This window comes from Protopterus annectens, chromosome 6.part0 (assembly GCF_019279795.1).
Source record: "Protopterus annectens isolate FY-2018-M chromosome 6.part0, PAN1.0, whole genome shotgun sequence".
Classification (NCBI taxonomy): Eukaryota; Metazoa; Chordata; order Ceratodontiformes; family Protopteridae; genus Protopterus; species Protopterus annectens.
The window spans coordinates 99,129,340-99,141,946 of record NC_056737.1 but is presented as its reverse complement, the minus strand read 5'-3'; positions in this window follow the sequence as shown (position 1 = coordinate 99,141,946).

The window sequence follows — 12,607 nt, the reverse complement described above, 5'->3', positions numbered from 1 at the left end:
AGTACCACAACATGTCAGAGATTTGGGATGCATGGCTAGGCTTAAAAAGGCTCTTATGGCCATTAGCCTAGTGCACACCTATCATTCTATGAATCTATGAACCTATAAACAGTACCTTAACAAATTCAGCCCTTTTGATTTTTTCAGAATTTGCAATAATAATGCAAAATATATTTTATTTTTAATCATGTACAAGATATGCATCTAGAACATGAGATAGAGGTGAAGAACAGACAGCTTTTGTGTTATATGATTCTCTCAGTAATTAGTTTCTGTCTTGCTGGTACAACAATATTAGCTTTTTGTAAAATTGCATATCATTGCTAGAATCTCGTGTTCTGACTGAGAGTCCTTATCAAACAATCTGGAAATATAGACCCAATAATTATATTTTTGGCACTTTTTTCAGAGTTCTGCACTGTATTTTGCTTGACTGAATTATTTATATATTTCTTGGTATAATTTTGTTTTCTGATCTGTGCTGAAACTTTTATTTCTCTCACCCTCTCATCCTATTGTTCTTGTGTTCTTAAAGTTGGTAAAACTGGTCTAACATCTTTTGTGTTATCTGATTGTCTCAAGACTTGGCATTTGTCTTCCTGGTATAAAAATTTACATTTTTGTAAAACCTGCATATCATTGCTAGAATCTCCTTGTACTCTCACTGAGAGGGATTCCCAAAAGTCTGGATATACAGAGCTGATAAGTATATTTTATGACACACTTTAACCATTCAGAGTTCTCCACTGTCTTTATTTTTAGTTGACTGAATTATTTATATACTTGCTGTGAGAATGTTGTTTCCTGATGTCTACTGAAACTTTTTTCTTCCACCCTCCCACCCTATTGCTGTTGTATTCTTAAAGTTGGTAAAACAGGCCTAACAGCTTTTGAGTTATCTGATTGAAGGTTTGGCTTTTGTCTTCCTGGTCTAAAAAATTATGTTTTGGAAAAACCTGCAAATCACTGGTAGAATCTCCTTGTGCTCTGACTGAGACTGCGTTTCAAGCAATCTGGAAATATAGAGCTGATAATTATATATTTTTGCACGTTAACTCTTTATAGTTCTACATTGTCTTTATTTTTGCTTGACTGAAATGTTTATATATTTGCTGGCAGAATTTTGTTTTCTGATCTGTGCTAAAAACTTTTTTTCTCTCACCCTCCCACTTTGTTGCTGTTGTGTTCTTAAAGTTTGTGAAACTGGTCTAACAGCTTTTGGTTATCTGATTGTCTCAATGCTTGGCTTTTGTCTTCCTGGTATAACATTTTACCTTTTTGTAAAGCCTGCATATCATTGCATTGCTAGAATCCCCTTGTGTTCTGAGTGAGAGTGCTTCTCAAACAATCTGGAAATATAGAGGTGATAAGTATATTTTGGAACTTTAAACATACAGAGTTCTGCACAGTCTTTATTTTTGCTTGACTGAATAATTTGTATATTTGCTGAAAGAATTCTTTTGGATCTGTCCTGAAAGTTTTTTCTCCCACCCTATTGCTGTTCTGTTCTTAAAGTTGGTAAAACTGGTCTAACAGCTTTTGTGTTATCTGATTTTCTCAAGGCTTGACTTTTGTCTTGCTGGTATAAAAATATTTACTTTTTGTAAAACCTGCAATCACTGCTAGAATCCCGTTGTGTTGTGACTGAGAGTACTTCTCAAAAAATCTAGAAATATATAGTTGATTATTATATTTTTGGCACTTTATTCGGAGTTCTACAATGTCTTTATTTTTGCTTGACTGAGTTATTTACATATTTGCTGGAAGAATTTCATTTTCTGATCTGTGCTGAAACTTTTTTTCTCTCTCCCTCCCACCCTACTGCTGTTCTGTTCTTAAAGTTGGTGAAACTGTTCTAACAGCTTTTGTGTTATCTGATGGTCTTCCTGGTAAAAAAAAACTTACTTTTTTTGAAAAACCTGTATATCATTGCAATAATCTCATTGTGCTCTGACTGAGAGTGCTTCTCAAACAACATGAAAATATAGGGATAAGTGTAGTTTTGGCAATTTAACCATTCAGATTTAACTCCTGTCTTTATTTTTGCATGACTGAATTATTTATATATTTGCTGGCAGCATTTTGTTTTCTGATCTGTGCTGAAACTTTTTTTCTCCCACCTTCCACCCTATTGCTGTTGTGTTCTTAAAGTTGGTAAAACTGGTCTAACAGCTTTTGTGTTACCTGATTTTCTCAAGGCTTGACTTTTGTCTTGCTGGTATAAAAATATTACTTTTTTGTAAAATCTGCATATCATTGCTAGAATCTCCTTGTGTTATGACAGAGTGCTTCTCAAATAATCTAGAAATATGTATTTATTTATTATTTTACATTTGTTGACTGGGATTGCCTGACATACTGAAGAGCCCTTTTTCAGCAGAGGCCTGGGGAGAATAGCTCCAACATATTATGCAATTTTCATTATAAATTAGCATTAAACAGTAATGTTACAGGATTATTACAAGGCATTAAGTAGCAATACAATGTTATACACTGTCAATCAGGAGTATAGCATAACAATTTCAAGATGAATAAAAAGAAGTATGTCATTAAGATGAGTATAGTTTTTGGGGTAAGTGGTTACAAAAACCCAGTTTTATCATAATGTAGTTGCATGAAGGCAAGACAATTACAATAGAATGTATTTTCTGATGTGATTTGCTTAATAGATTTTAGAAGACAGTAGAAAGAGTAGTCAATGAAGATTAGAGTGAGCTAGTGAGAAGAGTGAGTTAAGGGCAGAAAGTAGATTAAGGTATGAGAAGTAGGGGATGTTTAAGGAGGGAGAGTGCAGTGGGAGGACCAGTGACTTTTAAAGTGCTCTTTGGTGGCTGTCTTAAATCACTTAGGATGTGTAAGGGTCCTGATTACTAGTGGGACGCTATTCCAGGCAATAGTGGGGGGATAGCTGTACATGTTGCATCCAAATTTAAACTTGGGTTTGTAGATTTGCAGTAGGTCTTGGTTAGAGCTTCAGAGAGGTCTGGAGGGAGAATAATGGGAGATGAGAGGGGATAGTGCTGGGCAGTAGGAAGGCTGGTATAGGATAGAATGGATGATCTGGAGCTGAGTAAGAAGAAGCTGGTGGGGTAATCCAAGCCAGTTTAGGTGTTTTAGAGAGAGACAGTGATGGGATTTGTAGGTTTGTTGGGCAGCAAATCTAGCTACCTTGTTGTAGGTAGATTCGAGTTTGGTCAGGAGTGCTGAGTTAAGATTTGTGAGAATTTGAGAATTGTACATTACAATGGGTAGAAGGAAAGTAAGAGAGAGAGAGAGTAATCTTGGCTTCAGAGGTAAGAAATTTCTTGTTACGGTAAAGGAGCCCTAGTTTTGAATGAGTCTTTTTGATACAGTTATTAACATGCAAGTCAAATTTAAGCTGATCATTGATGGTTACACCTAAGAGCTTAGCACTGGAATCTACCCGAATGGGAGTGTTATTAAGGGACTGTATGGAGAAGGAGGGTTTAATATTGTTGAACCTTTTTAGGTAGGAAGAGTAACAGCTTTGTTTTTTAGGGTTAAGGATGAGCTGGTTGTTGGAAAGCCATGTTTCAACTAAGTTAAAAGATGCCTGAGTAGCTGAGAAGAGCTTAGAGGGAGAGTTGGCCGTGGTGACGACTGTAGAGTCATCTGCATATTGCACTAAAAATGATGGAGGACAGTAGGTATAGAGCTGATTAGTAACAATATTAAAAAGTAAAGGCCATAGGATAGACCCTTGAGGTACACTGATTTTTACAGGGAAAGGAGGGCAGTGTGCAGAGTATCATCTCACTGATTGAGATCTATCAATGAGGTAACTGGAGAACAATGCAACAGTATCAGAGGAGAAGTTGAGGTTATGCAGTTTGTGCAGCAGAAGAGAGTGTGAGACAGTGTTGACAGCTTTTGAGAGGTCCAAGAATAGGCAAGAAATGCTTTATGGCCATCCATGGCTATAGAGACAGTGTTGAGGAAGGATAATAGAGCTGTAGTGGTGCCATGTTTGGGTCTGAAGCCATATTGAGTGGGTGTAAGCAGATTTTCCTGTATTAGATACTGCATAACTTGTTTATGAATACATTTTTCTTGTACTTTAGAGAGAGGGAAGGGGCTAGCGATAGGTTTAAAGTTGGAGATATCAGAGGAGTTGCCTCCTTTGTGTATAGGTAGAGCATAGCATTGTTTCCAGATGGAAGGGACTTTAGATTCAGAGATAGAGTGATTAATTAGGATAGATACAGGGAGAGCGAGAGAGTCAGCTGCTAGTAAAAGAAAAGTGGAAGGAATATTGTCAGCTGATGCTGAGCATGGTTTTAATTTAGAGAGTTGAGCTTAGATGTAGCTATTAGGTACAGGTTTGAGGGGAAAAGGTAGTTAAGGAGATAGTATTAAGAGTAGGTTCAGAAAAGTTGGAGATTTTAGTAGTAGAGGAGTTTGGGTTTGGGTTCAGTGGCTTAGATATTGAATCGATAAAATAGGTATTGAAGATAGTGGCAGTTTCTTCAGATGTCTTGTCTGGGCATGGATTGGGGGAGCTAAGATTACCGGGATGTAATATTTGGTTAATAGAGTTCCAGAATTTTTGAGGATTAGATTTTATGACTGTAGGAGTTTTGTTACAGAAGTCCTTTTTATCTTTGTTTATGTGTTTTTTGTCAGATTTATGAGTTCTTTATATTTTTGTAAGTCTGCAGAAAGCTTAGTTAGTGACCATTTTTCCATAATTTGTCTCTCGTTATCATAAGTGTATGAGTGGCTATTAAAAGCAATGAAGATATGGTGGACTTAATTCAGACTTTGCGAGGGGGAGCAAGTGAGTCTAAGATGCTAAGGAAGGTGAACTTGAAAGCTAGGACTGCTTCTTCTAGTGGGAGTTGGGTAAGGAATTTCCAGATTACTTTAGAGAGGAGGGCATTAAAGGTTTCTAGATAGAAGTTAGAGAGTTTACGACAAATTATAAATTTAGGAGGTTTTGAGAAGTGGGGCATGAACCTAAGCACTTTTATAGGGGAGTGATCACTCAGGGTGTTTGGAGCTGATATCTATACTTTTTGGCACTTTAATTATTCAGAGTTCTGCATTGTCTTTATTTCTGCTTGACTGAATTATTTATATACTTTGTGGCAGACTTTTGCTTTCTAATATGTGCTGAAACTTTTTTCCGCTCACCCTCCCATCCTATTGCTGTCATGTTCATAAAGTTCGTAAAACTGGTCTAACAGCTTTTGTGTTATCAGATTGTCTCAAGGCTTAGCTTTTGTCTTCCTGGTATAAAAACTTACTTTTTTGTAAAACTGTATAACATTGCTAGAATCTCCTTGAGTTCTGAGTACGAGTGCTTCTCAAACAATCTGGAAATAAAAAGATCATAAGTATATTTTTGGCACTTTAACCATTCAGAGTTCTCTACTGTCTTTATTTTTGCTTGACTGAATTATATATACACCTGCTGGCAGAATTTTCTTTTCTGATTTGTGCTGTAACTTTTTTCTCTCACTCTCCCACCCATTACTGTTGTGTTCTTAAAGTTGGTAAAACTGGTGTATCACATTAAATTGCTGATTGTGTTCTTAAAGTTGGTAAAACTGGTCTAACAGTGTTTGTGTTATCTGATTGTCTCAAGTACTAGCTTTTGTCTTCCTAATATAAAAAACTCTTTTTTGTAAAACCTGCACATCATTGTTAGAATCTCCTTCTATTCAGACTGAGAGTGCTTCTCAAACAATCTGGAAATATAGAGCTCATAAGTATATTTTTTGGCACCTTAACCATTCGGAGTTCTCCACTGTCTTTATTTTTGCTTGACTGAATTATCTATATACCCGCTGGCAGAATTGTATTTTCTGATCTGTGCAGAAACTTTTATCTCCCACACTATTGCTGGTGTGTTCTTAAAGTCGGTAAAACAAGTCTAACAGCTTTTGTGTTATCTGGTTGCCCCAAGACTTAGCTTTTGTCTTCCTGGTATAAAAATGCCTTTTTGTAAAACCGGCATATCATTGCTAGAATCTCCTTGTAATCTGTCAGAGTGCTTCCAAATAATCTGGAAATATAGAAATGATAACTATATTTTATGGCAGTTTAACTGTTCAGAGTTCTGCAATGTCTTTCTTTTTGTTTGACTCAATTATATATTCACTGGCAGAATTTTGTTTTCTGATCTGTCCTGAACCTTTTTTCTCTCACCCTCCCACCCTATTGCTGTTGTTTTCTTAAAGTTGGTGAAACTGGTCTAACGGCCTTTGTGTTATCCGATTTTTATCAAGGCTTGACTTTTATATTGCTGGTTTAAAAATATTACATTTTCGTAAAACCTCCATACCACTGCTAGAATCTCCTTGTGTTCTGACTGAGAGTGCTTCTCAAACATTCTGAAAATATAGAGATGATAATTGTATTTTTGGCAATTTAACCATTCAGAGTTCTCCACTGCCTTCTTTTTTTGCTTGACTGAATTATTTATATCAGCAACAAACAAATAGGAAGACACAGAGACAGCTGATATATCCAGTTCAAAAGTTTTACTACAGTGCAAGAAAACACAAGCACTTTCACCAAACAGGCATCGTTAGGTGTATTACAAAAGCACTAACAAACACACCCCTATTTATACATCAAATGTCACATGATACAAATTCAAATTTACAACCACAAATTTAAAGACACAACACATATAAAAGACATATAAATTTAATTTAAAAACATACATAAATAATGCATACTAAAACTATACTTCAATACTAAGAACTACCTTCTTAGGGGTCTCTTCTTTAATTTCGGTACTAATGGAACTGATTAATTAAGCCCATGTCCTACATCAGCCCTAAACCTCACTATCTATGAGGATTCCAAATCCTCAGTCTTAGCACGTATATCACCCTGCCTCACATTCTCATAAACCCTAGCAATTACTAAAAATTTAAAACCATGATTAGAGTCAGTACTCAAAACATGCTTCGCCAATATACTAACCACATTACCTTTATTCATATGGTAGATATGTTCTCTTATGCGTTCTCTGAAGGGACGGTCAGTCTTACTTATGTAAAACCTTTTGCATACAATGCAGTGAGCTAAATAAACAATATATGAGGTATCACATGTAGCTGCTGTTGCGAAATTATAACATCTACCTTGGTCAGGATGTTCAAATTTGCAACTGCTGTCAATATATACACACCAGTTGCAATGACCACATGGTTTAGTTCCAACTAAATGAGAATTCCTACTTGCATCCTTTGGGTAACACAATCTACTTCTCAGTGACCTACTGTTCTTATATAAAAAACACGGCACTTCAGGTATGTGCCTAGAGATATCATTATCAGTTCTAAGGACACCCCAGTGTTTTTTAATGATATCCTTGTAACAATCTACATCACTAGTATAAGTAACTTTAAACCTCAAACCAGTGTTATACTTACTTTATCGCCTCCTAACAAACTCACTATTCTCTGTAGAAAAGTATGGTCTAGCTTCATTCATCCTTTTATCAAAAATCTTAACTGCGTTGTTTTGGATAAGATATTCCTCATAACCTCTCTCCTTCAAACTCATCTTCACGTTATCAACTTCACCAATAAAATCACTATCCCTAGCATTTTATTTTAAAGCTCTATAAAACTAGTTAGAAGCCACACTTCTAAAAACATAAGGAGGATGAAGACTGTCCCTATGTAATAAATGATTCACATTACAGTCTTTCCTGTGCAACTTAGTGTAAATAACACCAGTTTCATCCTTAATAACAGAAACATCCAAGAAATCCACTGCTAATTCTGAGGAGTGAGATGTAAACTTGACCAAGGTAGATGTTATAATTTGACAACAGCAGCTACATGTGATGCTTCACATATTGTTTATTTAGCTCACTGCATTGTATGCAAAAAGTTCTACATAGGTAAGGCTGACCGTTCCTTCAGAGAACGCATAAGAAGACATATCTACCATATGAATAAAGGTAATGTGGTTAGTGCATTGGCGAAGCATGCTTTGAGTACTGACTCTAATCATGATTTTACATTTTTAGTAATTGCTAGGGTTTATGAGAATGTGAGGCAGGGTGATATACGTGCTAAGACTGAGGATTTGGAATCCTCATGGATAGTGAGGTTTAGGGCTGATGTAGGACATGGGCTTAATGAATCAGTTCCATTAGTACCCAAATTAAAGAAGAGACCCCTAAGAAGGTAGTTATTAGTATTGAAGTATAGTTTTAGTATGCATTATTTATGTATGTTTTTAAATTAAATTTATATGTCTTTTATATGTGTTGTGTTTTTAAATTTGTGGTTTTAAATTTGAATTTGTATCATGTGGCATTTGATGTATAAATAGGGGTGTGTTTGTTAGTGCTTTTGTAATACACCTGATGATGCCTGTTTGGTGAAAGTGCTTGTGTTTTGTTGCACTGCAGTAAAAAATTTGAACTGGATATATCAGTTGTCTCTATGTCTTCCCATTCGTTTGTTGCTGGAATTTTTACTTTGGACACAGTAAGTGAGCCTTTTATAGTGGTAGTAGTTTTTGTAGTTTTATTAGTTGTGTTGATTTATACTACCACAAGGCTCACAGTTATGGCTGATGAAATATCTGAGATTGACACTGACTCCTCTGTTAATGTTAACCCTGTTGGAAGAAGGATGGCAAGTTTTTTAATGAATGTAACTAAGAATATTAATCCATTAGTTGGTTGTAGGATGCAACCTTCTGGGGACTCTGACAATTTAGCCACATCTGTGGACATAATTGCCCTCAAGACTGGGCTCTTTGCTGTGGAAAAAGATTTATACAAGTTAAAGAGATGTCAGTATCAAAAATATCACCTGGATGTGTGTTTAACTGAGCAGATTATACCTAGAGGCCTTCAAGTCTTGAAAATGCCATCTACTGTTAATGGTGATAGTCTGCTCTTGAAGGAATGGCAAAAAGTTAACATTCGGGTGAGTTTCAGCTATTTGAAACTATTAATACAATCGGCAGAAAGGGAAATCACTGATTTAACCAAGGTGGTCAATGATAAATATTCTGAGCTTGTAAAAACTTTTTCTGAGGCTGTTTTGGAGCAGTATATGAAAGAGATGTTTGATTCCCTTTCAATATATGAGTCTAAACTACAAAAAGCCAAAATTAGTAAGATCTATCGAGATCATAATGATTTTCAACTGGGGAATGCCTTTGTATGGCCTCGAGAGAGTTTTGAAAAAGAGACTGGGAGATCTTGGCAACAACGCAGCACCAATGATGGTCCACCAGGATGCATTGTTGTTCTTTCATCAGACCCATGTGTTGGTACGAATCAACGCTCAGAAGAGATACAAAGTGTTTCCCCATTAACAGGTGAAGTTGCTTTGGTGAAGGAGCTGGGAGCTCGAAAGAAGATTGTAACCACGAATGCACAAGTGCATAGGTCAGGGGTAGTAAAGAAATCTACCTCTGGCAGTAGTAATGATACTGATGGTCGTTTTTTCTGCCACAATGAGCAATGTGACCTCAATTTTCCACTACCGGTGAAGGAGCAAACTTTTCAATGGCTGACGGAACACCAACGAGGGCGGAGTCGGAGACGCAACAAACGAAAGATGGAAGGAACTGTGAGTATGCAGAATACAATAAAAAAGGCTTTTCTGAATCCCAAGAAGGACTAGTGTTGAACTTATCCAGTATAACTTTGACGCCTTATGAACTGAGAGTTTTAGGTAAAGGGTTATCATTTATATCCTCTACTTGTTTTAATTTTATGGATGTTATTTTTGATGTTAAATTATTTACTAGGAATTTGGGGTTGAAAGTAATGTTTAATAATTCTGAAAGTGTTACTAATGAAGAAAGCAATATTTTTTTCTAATCCCAGTTTGTTCTTACCTAAAACTAATCCTCTTATTTCTGCATTTGAAAAGTTAGTCATACAAGATATGTATGATTTGAATGAGTCTAATACTAATAAGCATGCTTGTTACAAGAGGAAGCAAAATCTTTCTAAAGATGAGTTTAATGCACTGAAGGGGTTGGAGAACAATACTGATATCGTTATCAGGCCCACGGATAAAGGCGGACCAATAGTGGTATTAGATAGGACCTGGTACGTGTTTAAAATGCAGGCGTTGTTAAATGATGAGTTATTCTATGAGAAATTAACTCGCATTCAATCAACACAATTATACATGATGTGCAGATTTTACTTAAATGTATGTCTGATATGAATCTTTTTGATAGTCATCTTCTGGAATATTTTTATATAAATAAACCTACTGTTCCTGTTATACAAGGTCTCCCGAAGGTACACAAAGATGGGTCTGATCCACCACTTAGACCTATTGTCTCTGGTAGAAATTGGTGCACTGAGACTATCTCTATATATATAGAAAAACATTTGAGACTGGGTATTAATAAATTAACACATGTATTAAGGGACACCGAACATTTTCTTAGAGACTTGTATGAATATGTCTTTAATAGTTTGAATGATGATGTGGTTTTTGTTACTATGGATGTGGTGTCTTTATTTACTGTTATACCCAATTTAAATGGCCTTAATAAGGTGACTCAATTCTTGCAGCTGTTTACCGATTACACCCCTAACAAGGTTCAATTGTTGGTGAAACTGTTGGAGATTGTGCTTGAGCACAATACCTTTGCTTTTGGTGAGCAAATATATAAGCAATGCAATGGCGTGGCTATGGGCACTTCTTGTGCCAATAGCTACGCCAATGCTGTTATGGTCATTTGGGAATATGACCATATATTTAATGGGTCATTCAATGAACATGTTTTGTTTTTTCATAGATTTGTGGACGACCTATTTATTTTGTGGAAGGGAGACCTTGACATATTTGCTTCCTTTATAGAATATGTGAATAGTAGTACCTGTTATTTGAAGTTTACATCTCACTCCTCAGAATTAGCAGTGAATTTCATGGATGTTTCTGTTATTAAGGATGAAACTGGTGTTATTTACACTACGTTGCACAGGAAAGACTGTAATGTGAATCATTTATTACATAGGGACAGTCTTCATCCTCCTTATGTTTTTAGAAGTGTGGCTTCTAACCAGTTTTATAGAGCTTCAAGATTGAATGCTAGGGATAGTGATTTTATTGGTGAAGTTGATAACATGAAGATAAGTTTGAAGGAGAGAGGTTATGAGGAATATATTATCCAAAACAACGCAGTTAAGAGTTTTGATAAAAGGATGAATGAATCTAGACCATATTTTTCTACAGGTAACAGTGAGTTTGTTAGGAGGCAAGAAAGTAAGTATAACACTGGTATGAGGTTTAAATTTACTTATACTAGTGATGTAGATTGTTACAAGGATATCATTAAAAAACACTGGGGTGTCCTTAGAACTGATAATGATATCTCTAGGCACATACCTGAAGTGCCGTGCTTTTTATATAAGACCAGTAGGTCACTGAGAAGTAGATTGTGTTACCCAAAGGATGCAAGTAGGAATTCTCATTTAGTTGGAACTAAACCATGTGGTCATTGCAACTGGTGTGTATATATTGACAGCAGTTGCAAATTTGAACATCCTGACCAAAGTAGATGTTATAATTTCACAACAGCAGCTACATGTGATACCTCACATATTGTTTATTTAGCTCACTGCTTTGTATGCAAAAAGTTTTACATAGGTAAGACTGACCGTCCCTTCAGAGAATGCATAAGAGAACATATCTACCATATGAATAAAGGTAATGTGGTTAGTGCATTGGTGAAGCATGTTTTGAGTACTGACTCTAGTCATAGTTTTAAATTTTTAGTAATTGCTAGGGTTTATGAGAATGTGAGGCAGGGTGATATACGTGCTAAGACCGAGGATTTGGAATCCTCATGGATAGTGAGGTTTAGGGCTGATGTAGGACATGGGCTTAATGAATCAGTTCCATTAGTACCCAAATTAAAGAAGTGACCCCTAAGAAGGTAGTTATTATGATTGAAGCATAGTTTTAGTATGCATTATTTATGTATGTTTTTAAATTAAATGTATATGTCTTTTATATGGGTTGTGTCTTTAAATTTGTGGTTTTAAATTTGAATTTGTATCATGTGACATTTGATGTATAAATAGGGGTGTGTTTGTTAGTGCTTTTGTAATACACCTGATGATGCCTGTTTGGTGAAAGCGCTTTTGTTTTGTTGCACTGCAGTAAAAGTTTTGAACTGGATATATCAGCTGTCTCTGTGTCTTCCTATTCATTTGCTGCTGAATTTTTACTTTGGACACAGTAAGTGAGCCTTTTATAGTGGTAGTAGTTTTGTAGTTTTATTAGTTGAATTATTTATATATTTGCTGGCAGAATTTTGTTTTCTGATCTTTGCTGAAATGTTTTTTTATCCAGCCCTCCTTCACTATTCCAGTTGTGTTCTTAAAGTTGGTAAAACTGGCTTTGCAGATTTTGCGTTATCTGATTGTCCCATGGCGTAGCTTTTGTCTTCCTGGTATAAAAAATTACCTTTTTGTAAAACCTGCATATCACTGCCAGAATCTCGTTGTATTCTGATTCAGTGTCCTTCTCAAAGAATCTGAAAATATAGAGCTAATAACTATATTTTTGGCAGTTTAACTGTTCAGAGTTCTGCACTGTCTTTATTTTTGTTTGACTGATTTATTTATATA